Genomic DNA, 13,114 nt, shown 5'->3' with positions numbered 1-13,114 from the left:
ATTGTCCACAGACTTCTAACAAGGCTGGTAGCAAACTTTTCTAGGTTTACTCACAAGCTTTCTAGTACTTACTGCTTCTCTCTGGGCCAAAAATTCTCTGAGACCCAACTGTTCCTATGGCTTTTGCACCTTTTTCTCTATTTCAAGTCAAAAATACAGACATTTGTGGCATCTGATTTAGTAATATAAACTCAAGCTGCAATTAGAGTTGAGGCCAAAGTCACACCCTTGAACTTTATGGGTGTGCAGAGGCTGCTATAAGATGCTTAGTAAAATTTTGTTTTGTAAAATAGGCCAGAGTTGTGTTTATGGAACGACACTGCTAAGGAGATGCTAAAAGAAATGCCTGCAAAAGAAACTTCCTTTGCTCCCAATGGACCTGTACTGCTCCACTCATTTCCACAGTTTTGATGAGGCAGCAATAAACAAGACAAGAAATGCTAGAGAGCAATTCTTTTGCAGAGGATGGCACTACAGTTTTCCTCATGGGACCAATATCTCACATTCAGGATTACAGGGTCTGTAAGTGTAAAAATATCTGAGAGGATTCAAATGCTCTTTAATCTCTACACAATACTTACCTTAGGCTCATAGGATTCAAAGAGCCTGCTTGAATGTTGTTAGCTTACATGCAATGATGTTAAAAATGAGCAGCTGGAGCAGCACAGTAATCCAAAGCAACAGAGATGGGTATCCAGGTGTCCTAAATAGAGAGACCACAGCATCACTGAGATGTGATTCAGAGGCTCCACATATGGAAAGGACCATCTAGCAAATAGTAAATATTTTTGAAAAGAAAGGAGTACAGCAGAGGGTGCCTTCCTTCTTTGGAGCTCACTTTGCTGTCTGTGGGCTGCATTTCTCCAGATGTTGAGAACCTGGCTATGGCTAAATACCTACTGAAGGAGAGCTCATTCTTTCAAAAGCACAGCTGCTGAAAGGAATAGTGGTGGTGACAGCAGAATATCTTCAACAGGAAGTAGTTTCTGCTGGATTTGTCAGCCAAAGTCTCATAACTCTCCTAGAAATGACTACTTTTCCCGAAAGAGTACACAGAAAGTCAAATCTTGCTCTGTGGTTCTCTAGTGCTCTTGAGATTCAAGCTAAACATTTTAAAACCGCATATGTACATATTTACTTATCAAGGTACAATTCTTCTGTTTCATTGCCAAATCTTCAGTAAGGTTGTAATGAAACACACATGTGAAGAGGGCCTGTCCCTAGTATAGGTCAATTTTATTCAGTGTCAGAATTGTTTATACAGTGACATGGACTCATGAAATGGAGTTTCCTAATATAGTCAAGAAGAGTAACTCGCTATAGTTATAGTTGCAACCATTTTTTATGGATGTGGTTTGCAAAAAGACAGCATAAATAATGAAGTTAATGCTTTTTACCTTAAATCCTTGAAGGCATAAGATACCACAAACTTTGACAGAAAAGCTACAAAACATCGTCTTGCCATCATGAAACTTGGTAGAAATGACCAAGTTAGCTGGTTAGGTGGGGAGGCCGGTCAGCATCTCCTCCCTGGACTTCTTTCCCTCTTTCTCCCTGTGACAAGGTGAAATTCTCTGTTCAAACTTGGGATGACATGGACTGACAACTCTCTCCTACAGAGGAGGGGATTGATTTCTCCTCAACTTCTTTAGAATGAGACTAGGGCCACCTGTGCATGAGCTGTCAGGAAACGTGGTACTTTCATTTAAACAGCAGGCAGCTATCAAAACAGCAATAAGAGAGGCTATCAGGCTTAATAATGGCCTGCATTAAAAGTAAAATAACTCTCTGAGGTCCAGTAATGTTGCTTTTACCATTTGTCAGGTGTATAATCACTCTGGAGAATAAGAATAGTGAGGCCTTTGTAAAATCATGAATCAACATTCCCAACAATCCAACTGCTGTGAGTAGGTCAGGTCAATACCCTCACGTCTCAAAAAACTACTTAAGCTCTCCTGTCTCCTGAGACCATTACATCAATGGATACCTCCAGTACTACTGAAAATGACAGCTTGCAATGTAATACCAGGAGATTCCCTTTAATAGCTCCTCTATATTAACAGGTGTTGGGCTCTACTCTGGGCATTTGTCTGTGTTTCCGAAACCATGCCATATATAATTCCCTGGTCTTATGTGAAAAAAGCTTATATCATTTTCAGGAGGATCATTTTCTTTTTAAAAGTGAACAATAAAGCAGGTATTTCTTAAGAAAGTCCACTCATAGTAGGAATCCTATAATGGCTAAATAGGATATTGCTAAGATTTAAGGAGAGTTTGGCTGTGTACATATCTATGCATATTTCACTCATTGAGTTTTTTTTTCTACTTTGTCATATTTATATCTTTCTATCAAACAATATTGTCATATAAAGATAAGAATATAAGCACAAAATTCATATATTAAATTGTGTTCCCACACCACATAGTGCCACATTTTTTCATTGTACTTGAAATTTACCACCTCAGGAAAGGTGACTTCTCTCTTCTCTGTGTTAATCTTTCATTTGTGTCGTTTACATATATTGTTAAAATGCAAAAACGAATGCTGACAATGACTGTAATATTGCTGCTTCCATTTAATTCCCCAAAAGAGAGCAGTAAAAGACAAATACAATAACAATATTAAGTCCATTACTATAGAAGTGTGAATAGAACAGTGCTTTTTCTGAGGTGTTATTCCATCCTCACTAACTGAAAAAGGATAATTTTCTTGTTCAGAAAAAAAAACTCTGCTTAAAGTAAGTGGAAAGCCCTTTTTGAGTTTCAAACACATGTCCAGTGACATCAAGATTTAAGTTAATTCAGTTTCATCCCATGCCAGCACAATCATTTGGTGGGCATGAATGGCCTTGGACCTTACAAATAAGAGAGGAGGAGAGCAAGAGAAAGAGACACACAACTGGAGAGAAAATTAACCTGGCACTTGCACTGATCTTTCTATTGACTTTAGAGGGACCCAAAGTAGGACAAGCAACTAAGTTAGTCACTGCAGTAAAGTACCTAAAATTAAACAGAATTTACTTGGGCTAACTTACAATATATTTTTAAATTCCTGATTTAAATTTTAAATTATTTTTACATTAAAAACTTCATGAATTACCCATTTGTAACCTGTTGTAGTTGTCCTGTTAATTGTTCCACTTCTCAGACTACACCTATATCATTTCTAGTGTTTTCTCACTTTTCACTTATATCTGAACAAATGTTGGTTACTCACACTAGTGTTCATATAGAACAATTTTTAAGATACTTAAGGTCCCAGATTTGGAAAATGGCTTTAATAAGGAATTTGAACATGAGACAGAATATACACAGGATCAGTGCAATGAGCTAAGTGCACTGCAACAAGAGTAATGAAACAAATATTCACATGCAAATACTTTTTATGAGTAAGACAAGATAAAGTGATATTTCACCTTTATGTTTAGTCACAATTCTGTTGTTAACTGCAGTGATGAAAATAACAGTGAGTTAGCTTCCTCTTCTTCAGTCATCTTCACCAATTCTCCAACTCAGGAGATTACAGATTTTGAAGGAAAAAATGTCAGAAACAAACCAGATATTATTCTTAATATTTAAAAATTCCAGGAGCCTACCAAATTAATGAAAAGCCTACAGGAAAGACTGTCTTTTCTTCCCTGTTCTCCCGTGCTCTTATCCTAACCATAGGCCTTTTGCACTTTACCCCTTTTGTAAGGCCTCTTCTTTCTCACCTTATGAGCAAAGATTTGTGTTCCACAAGCAGGAGAACTAATGTTGTGGTCTTTCTACAGAGTACAGTATATTTTCTTGAAATAGTTTTTCTTTCCAATAACTCAGACACTGCTCTGAACACCTTTGTTACTTTTTTGACCACAACACAACTACACTAGAGTGAGTCCTGACTTACATTTGCAGTAAGTAGTCCCTGGGCTTCTCCTGCGCAAGAAGTCCAGCAGATGGTTTCTGCTTGATCATCTGTCCACAAGTGAGAAATGCCAACTTGGCACTGTCTTCTAGGGAGGAGGTAGTGTTCATGAAAACTCTAGGATAGGAAATACCTCCAGGTATTTGATGAAACTTCTAGGTATTTATTTGTCTTTGAGCCTTCCACTGCTTTTAAAATTTTGTTTGGAATGGACTGTAGTTTGGGAGAGGTTCAAAGTGGTAAAACTGCCAAATTAAAATCATCCTGGTCTCATGCAAAAATGGGTATAATTCACCTTACTGGAACCCATTTAAGTGCACTTGAAGAAGCCACACTAAAGTGTGGTGGTGTGGGTCATTGCAAGGATTGCTGTGATCTGATGCATTTAACGTCATTTTTGTAACATAAATCTCATGTGTGAGAGGCCAAGCTACTTTGCACTGTTAGACACTCTATCTATGTGTATCTATGTCTATGATTTAGACCATAAGAAGCAAGTATAAGGTTAGATAAAAGTATTTCTAGTGTTTTATATCTTAGCTAATAAACTCACTGAGTACTAAGTTTCTAGACTATATCTGGGTGCTGAATAAATAAAAATGGGGTAAAAACATCTTAGTCCATGACGAAGAAGACTTCGTCCTTTTCTGATTTCTTTGACTGTTCCAATTTGAAACTTTCAAAGTATGAACATATTAGTGCTAACAGGCATGGAAACACAATTTTAGTTGAAGTTCAATGAATGAAAAATCACTCTATCTAGTTCAGAAAGGCACAGTTAGAAAGGATATGTATGAGAATGGAGTTTGACTGATATCTCTTTAATGTATTTATGCTCATAACAACTTTGTTCTCTTCCTGAACTCTTGTTTCAGTTATTTATTTCTGATGTTAAAAGTTCAGGCTGCAAATGCTCCATATGAGCTGTAATCAGTTTTCTCAATGGCAAAAAAGAACAATAAGATTTTGTAGCAACTGAGATGCATCTTAGCTCTTGCTGGTGAAAAATGTAAGCTATAGAAAGTCCTTTTCATCTTTTAGCAAGGGTCCATTATTTCTATATATCTCTTCTCTGTGCCTTATGAAAAGGTTTGTACAGTAAAGAATGACTGACTATGTAGTAGTTCTTTCTTCTTTTGCCAAACTCTTTTTAGCTTTGGCAGCAATTCTATTTTCCCTGTCATCATCTAATGTCTATTTATTTTACATTGCTACAAAGCCAGTGCAATTCCCTCATAAATCCCAGGTTGTGAAGATGAAGAAATAATTCAATTCCTTTTATTAAAATCCTCCAGTGTCCTCTTTCTGATTCCTACCATCTAATTAGGTTCAGAAAGGTCATCAGTTTGAAAAGCTCTTGGAAAAGAATCAATTGAATTAAGAGATCAGAGGTTGCCAAATGCCTTGTGTTTCTGTGCTCTGAAATACCTGATCAATCTTGGTTGTCACAGGTGCCACAAGAGTTCTTGTCATTAATTTTTGATCTAATTAACCTCATAACCTCACTCCCTTTCTCTCACCTCCACCCTTCTGTCCTTTTTCCTCCCTATTCTCATGTGCACGATGCACACACACAGTCATTAACACTGTAAGGAAAGTGAAGGTATCGCTTTTGTTTTGCATGTTGTTTGAACAATTCAACAATGCCCACAGCTGCCTAAAACTGCATAACAACAATGATAATGACATTATGACATTGTCATAATAATGACTTGTCATGATAATTATGAGTTGTCATGATAATGACAAACTCCACTGACTTAATGCAGTAGACTCCTGAACGAAAAGTATTTAACATTAAATGACATCATGTTGGAATGACCTAGAAATACATTATAGTAACCAGAAGAATGCCTGATTTTTACATTTTGTGTAAGTCCTGACTTTAGTCTTAAGCAAAATTTTTAGAAGCAGACAGCCTCAGACAATGCCTTGATGTTTTTTGAGCTTGCACGGTATAGACAAAGCTTCACAGAAACTCAGTTTCAATGAGCTCACTGTTCATGTGCTGTTATGTTGAACGTGGAACTGCCAGTTGACAGCCAGATCTCAAAGACATGGTGCAATAGAAATGACAGGACAGAAGAATCATGTTGCCATGACAACAGAAGAAAAGTGTCCTCCCGGTGCTTTCACAAGTTTATGTCCGGTGTGCAGAAGTCAAGACCTTCCCCAGAAGTAATCCCTTCACCATGCTTCTCCAGCACCTACAGGATGCAAGGATGGGCAATGTATCCGTTCTCTCATCTCATGCAGATCATTGCAGATGGGTTGCACAAGAATCAGCAAATCTGGCTTGCTGAAAATTTTGAATAATACACTTCCTGTGAACACAGCTTTTCAGCTCTCAGTGTGAAAAGCCTGCAGTGGGGATGAATTCACCTTCTACTGATATTTTTCAATATTTCACTTTTTTGATGTATAAAAAGTGAAATGGTGTTTTGTTTTTCCCTACCCTTATTCACTCCATCTCAGGTTTGAGTTCTGAACTATGATGTAATGTTTTTATATAACCACAAATGGTTCATATAGACAGAAATGAGGATGATGAACTGCATGTCTTTTCTAATAAGTTTTAGGTTCTACTGCTGATAAAAGCTGTAATGCAGTATTTCTTGACCCCTGGATTTTAATTCTATTGAAATATGTGGCTTATATGCTTAAGATTGCACTTCAGGGTTAAATACAGTACAAAAAGTGCTGAAAATCTGAGGTATCTGAGCTTTCCATTTTTTGCTGCATCTTCTTCTTAATCAGAATGAAATTCTGAACTCTTCTTGCCCTCCATGTACTAATGCATCATTTAGAAGGACATTAAAAAAACATGAGGTCACTCAAGAGAAGGTTAGGAAGATGTCTTTAAATAGAACTGAAATGTATGAATAACTAAATAAACAAGACAGAGCAATTCAAAATTATATACTTCATATCTATATATTTTAAAGAAATATGTCACTTATAAGAAGGCAGCGAAGTGATTCACCACAGAGTGAGATTAAAGCTTAAACAACTATGAGCAGAGAGATGTATTTTGCCTTTCCACGTACTGACAGTGTAACTCTGGAGAAGTCAACAGAGATCATACCAAGGGTATGTGTATGGGCACACCTCATCCCTTTCCCCCAGTACCCATTAAGGGAAGTTGATGAGAAGCTGCATGTGAGAACATGAGTGCTGGCTTTTACCCCTTGCCTGGTTAGGAACTCTTTGTTTGATGTCTGGCACAAGTTTAATGTATGCCTTTTCTCTGGAAAAAAAAAAATTGTTAATCGATCTTATCTTTCTCATTGTACTAATATTTAATAAATGGCATCAAACAGATTTTTGGACATTGTACCCTTCATATAATGGAGGAAGATTTATCACATGCTCAGATTATCTGTTGTCAGAGAAGTGTTGAATAGGTCCTTTCCAATACAAATGCAATAGTCACTAATAGACTTTCAGTGCCTATGAAGACCTGTGATCTTCAGGGCCTGTGATCTTGCACCTACATGGCACAACAATCAGAAACTCCTGGGAATACAAAATGAAACTGTATTTCTGAACTTTCTGCCTTTCTAACAATTACAGAACTAAGGAAAAAGCAATCAAATTTACAAGGCCTGAAGAAAATATTAAAGATTATCTAGCTCATAAAATGAACTTTTAAACCTAAAGTCATATTTCTTCAAGCCTAATATTTTAGTTTATCTTTGATCATTATAAATTATTCTCTGCAAAGAGCAGTGGTTAAGAAAGTAGTTGGCAGCATGTATCATTGGAGTTCATTCTGTTTTATTTATTGAAAAATGCTAAAAAGTAAAACACTGAAGTACTTCACATTAAAATAGTATGAACCCACCAAGATAACTGCTTGTAACTGTCTGTGTAAAATTATGGTCAGAATAACCACCTCTGGCTCCAGAATAAACTTTCTATGTATATTAGAGCCAAATACAATTGCTTACTCAGATTTTCACTAGAATGTTAATCTTTTTTTTTTTCTTTCTTTTTTTTTCCCCTCCTTTATTTATTTATTTATTTTCATAGATATGAAAACTTTTAAAGGAAAAGGATGGAGAATGGCATCAAATACCTGTCACCTTAGGAGATGAGCTATCATAACGAAGAGTCCAGACAAGTCTCACTGAATGTTCTTCTGCACTGATATCAGTAACATTTGAATGCACACATGATTAGACAGTACAGATTAATTCCCAGGAGAAATTTCTTTCCTTCAAGAAAATTGTTTTCCAGTGCCAACAGCTCAGTCCCCTGATAATGGGGTCATAATAACTGAATATTGGTATACATGCCCTCTGCAATGAGTTTTGCACCACTAGGCTTTGCAGGCCAAGTGGTGTCCTGGCCTATTGGCAGCCAGGACAGAGCTGCTCACTGGAGGCCAAATTCTCATTTTATAGTAGTAATATTTGACTGCTTTTCAGTATATTATGTTACAGAATCACAGAATAGTTTGGATTGGAAGGGACCTTGATGGCCATCTATTTCCAATCCCCCTGCCATGGGCACTGATACCTTCTACTAGGCCAGGTTGCTCAAAGCCCCATCCAACCTGGCCTTGAACACCTCCAGGGATGGGGTATCCACAACTTCTATGGGCAACCTGTTCTGTTGAATCAGCACCCTCTAATTAAAGAATTTCTTCCTCATATCTAATATAAATCTACCCTCTTTTAATATAACACCATTACCTCTTATCCTACCACCACTGTCCCTGACAGAGGGCTCTCCAGCTTTCCTGTAGGCCCCCTGTAATTACCGGAAGGCTGCAGTGAGGTCTCCTCAGAGTCTTCTATTCTCCAGGCTGAACAACCCCAACTCCCTCAGCTTGGCATCATAAGAGAGGTGCTCCAGCAATTTGATCAACCACATGGCCCTCCTCTGGACTTGCTTTAACAGGTCCATGTCCTTCTTGTCCTTCCAGGACATTGAACTTCATGAGATTTGCACAGGCACACCTCTCAAACCTATCAAGATCTCTCTGAATGGCATTCCTTGCCTCCAGCATGTCAACCACAGCACTCACCTTGGTGTCATCAGCGAACTTCCTGAAGGTGCACTTGATCCCACTGTCCATGTCTCTAGCAAAGATACTAAACAGAGCCGGTCCCAATACTGACCCCTGAGAAACATCATTCATCACTGGTCTCCAACTGGACATCAAGCCATTGATCACAACTCTTTGAGTGTGACCATTCAGCAAATTATATTATTGTTCATAATATTATACAATCAGTCATTGGTAAGTAGCTCTTCATTGTGTAGTCAAAGCAAAGCTCTTGTATGTTGACTATAATGCTTGTTTTCATCCCTTGCTAAAAAATGTTTTTAGGAAGATTACGAATGTTTGATCTGGCCACTTTACTTCTCTAGGCCATTTTACTGTATGAACATTGCCACACCTTTCTGTTTTGGTGAATTTTCCAGAGGGCTTGAAGCTGTTGACTATTGAAGACTGACTCACAATCAAGGGCCAGCTCATTCACAGAATCACTGAATGGCCGAGGTTGGAAGAGACCTCTGAAGATAACCCAGTCCAACCCCCCTGCCAAGCAGGATGCACATTGCACAGGATGGCATCCAGGTGGGTTTTGAATATCTCCAGAGAAGGAGACTCCACAGCCTCTCTGGGCAAGCTGTTCCAGTGCTCTGCCACCCTCACAGTAAAGAAATGCCCTCTCATATTCATGCAAGTGCAGGATGTAATGGCTCCAAAGGTCCTTGTGCAGTGCTATAACTGGTGTTTGTGCAGTTTTAGGAACCCAAAAGCTCTGGGAAATTGGGTATGGCTGTTCTGCCAGGCACCTAAGGCTTCCTGTGAAAAGGCGGGCCTTCCTGGTTTATGTCAGTTTAGTACTTGCTGGGAGCTTCTGCCATTGTGGAAGTGAGTTGTCAGTGGTAGCCGATCTTGCTTGTCTACATATTGCTGTGCTCTCCTGTTTCTGTGAGGCAGCAGTTTTTGTCAGTTTAGAAGCACAGCTGCTCCTTCTGTCTCACTTCATGCTCTGCCCAGGGCTTCAAAGTCATATAGCTGTGCCAGCAGTGGGTAGCATTGGAGGGTGCCTGAAATCCGTGTTTGAAACAGGATACAGTTCTGAGAAGACACACCTACTCCTGTCCCACATTTGCTTTGGTAACTACTGAGGGAATGAACCTGGGTGGCCTCACATTAGTACTTAGCCTCATTTTATTGGTTTACTTGTCCACTCCTAAAGCTTTGCAGCTGGTCTTTAAACTTTTGGAAATGATATTATAAATATTAGAAATAACCTAGTCCACAGGCTATTGCTGTATTTTCACAGTAATATGATTTATTTTTAAATCCCTCATCTCCTTGCTTATTTTTTTGGCCACCCTTTACTGAAGGGAGCTCCCAGGATCTGAGATAAGCTGTGCTTTGACATCTGAAAGACCCTTCCAGAATCACTAAGATTCACCAACTACAGCTACTTTTGAATATTTTATGTCAAAGCCTATGAGCCAATCTTCATTTTGAGCTGGATTAGGTGTTTTTGGAAAAGATGTGTCCAAGTGTGGTGAGGAGAACAAGCAGTTCTGACAGCCATTTCATTGGACTGTTGGGAAGTTCTTTTCTTGCAAACCTTTGCAAATCTCCAAACTGACGCAGAAGAGTTCATGGCTTAGAGCCTTCCAGGGTTTAAGCACAGAATTCTCTGTTTGCAAAGAGCCAGGGCAGACATGTTTGGATTTCATTAGAAACTCATCAGACATGCTGGATCTGAAATCACTGCTGCCCTTGGCCAGCTGGAAAATACCCACTTGTTGCAAGGAAACTCTAACCCACTAATTACCTTAAAAAATTCATGTAGGAACTCTCTTGACCCATTTTTTTTTTTTCTGTACCTTTTTTCCCCTTGAAGACATGGATCAATTACTTTCTTAGAAAAATGCAGCTGATTTCAAGTGTCATCTTTTTGGAGGTTTAATCATCACAAAATGTACAGTGCTGTCATATAGCATGAAGAAGATAATACTGTTCTGAGAGATTTTATGTCAGGGAGAAGCGTGAGTTTGGAAAAAATAAGGGGTAACCCAATTATTCTTCATTTTAAACTCTGAATTTGAATCAAACATTTAGAATATGAAATATTCAGAAATATTTCATTATTCCTCATTTTTGCATGCTTCTGCACTTTTGGTTTCCAGCTACGACAGAAATCAAAGGAAGCCAAAATACCTAGACAGGAACAGATAAAAGCCAAAATAGCGAGACAGGAACAGAGAAAGGCCAAAATATTAACCAGAAACAGGAAGTACTGGACATCTCACAAGACAGCCTCCATATTCTTGTGAGATTTCCAGCCAGGGGTACTGACCGAAGACGTTGAAATTGTTTGGATAAGTTTTGAATAATTATCTAAAACTTTAGGTATTTAGTGGAAGCAAACTTAAAGTCTGAGTCTCTCACAATTTGCCTGTCATTTGAATAGATGGTCATTTATCAGATATTAAGGGAAACAAAGTGGGAAGAAATTCAGCTAAAATATCAGAGAGTGGCTTCATAGTAGATGCTCTCTGTCTGCTTTCTAAAATATTATGGGAAACTGGTCTGTCCAAATAGAGATTAATTCAGTGATCATAGTTGTGTGATCACATTTGGGCATTTATTGTTTGCATATTTTGGAGGGTTTGTTTTTATTTTGGTTAGAACTGACTTTTGAGCAGGAAGCAGAAGCAAGGAAAGTGCAAAGAAAACTGACTAACCAGACAAGAATGGCTAAAGGGGTGACAGACTACTTCCTCTTGCTGTTGCTGAACTCCATATATCTGACCAGTGGGTAGGTCAACAAAACATGCTGTGATAAAGCACATGCTCACTGGATGTTCTTCATTTTCTATCTACACAGAACTTGGTATTGCTTATAACAAATTGACTGGATCCCCTCCTAGTATCTCATTATTTGGCTGCTGATCATGGTGATGATGCTTGTTCAATACCTGTCTTCTAAAGAGAAGCCTCACTCCACTGCCTGCTCTAGTCCTGTGATCCACATGCTACCTCTCCATGGACAAGGAATGGGCTTAGTGTTAATACTACTAATACTGCTGTGTAAATGGTTTTAAGGGAAGAAATGACAATGGCAAAATGAAGTTTTATTTATTTAGTTATTTATTTTCAATTTATATTGCAGATTTAATGAAATATTTTCAATACATAATAGGAGAAACATATATTGAAATTCACTTTTCCAATGGCTTGTTCACCAGGAAAGGAACAACAGAAAATATTGCTTCATGTTTGGATTATTCTGATAAATGCAGGAATGTTACAACCTTTACTTAGCTTAGCATCTATCAAAACTTTTTTTTCCACTCTTAGAAAGTTTTATTGTAATGAAATGTAGTAAATGTCATTATAATGGGCCAATGCTGATAAGATGATCATTTATTGGAAATGGGTTTTAAAAGAACTCAGCTTCTCCAGTAAATTAAAATCTTCAGATAACATACCACTTACAATGACAGAAATAAACATACCACAATGTCTGTAGTAACAATGTGGTCAACTTGAGAACATATTTGGAACTGAGATGGGGAATAAGAGGGCAAAGGAAACAGCTGGTGAAGTGGTTTTCCTTAAAAACATTCATGCTATTTCTACAAGAAAATTAAATTATTTCCTTGGTGTGGCTTTGATTCACAAGCCAGAAAAGGTAAATGAATTCTTTGTGTTGATTTCAGTCAGTTTTGGACCAAACCTTATTTACAAGTTGGTCATTTGTCATACTAAAGTTTTTTGAAATAATGAAATAAGCACACTGAGGTTTTGAGTAAGAAAAATACCAACGTAATTCCTGCTTCATAAAGAGACGAGCACTGTACAATAATCAATAGAAATTGACTAATGAGAAGCACCTTTTGAAGTATTCTGCCTCGCATAGCCTAGAACAGTTTGAACAATGTTTGTTTTGAAAGGGAAGGTTGATGGGAAGGACAGTATAATAACTATATTCAGGTACGGGATAGCCTACCGTAAAGAAGGGGAGAATTGAAACTTTTCCTACTAAAAATGTGTAGAAGGAAAAATAATGTACTTGATGTGTAGCAAGAGAGAAGTACACTAAATGTTAGAAAAAAGCTCTTCAGTAGGAGGAGGTAGACTACTTATTGAGCCTGGTAGTTACTGGAGATCTTCAAGAATATGCTAGACCAACATTTCTCAGGAATGGTGAAGATGTC

This window comes from Aythya ferina (genome assembly GCF_964211825.1).
Source record: "Aythya ferina genome assembly, chromosome: 3".
Classification (NCBI taxonomy): Eukaryota; Metazoa; Chordata; class Aves; order Anseriformes; family Anatidae; genus Aythya; species Aythya ferina.
The sequence above is the reverse complement of the archived record's forward strand: the minus strand, read 5'-3'. Positions refer to the sequence as shown.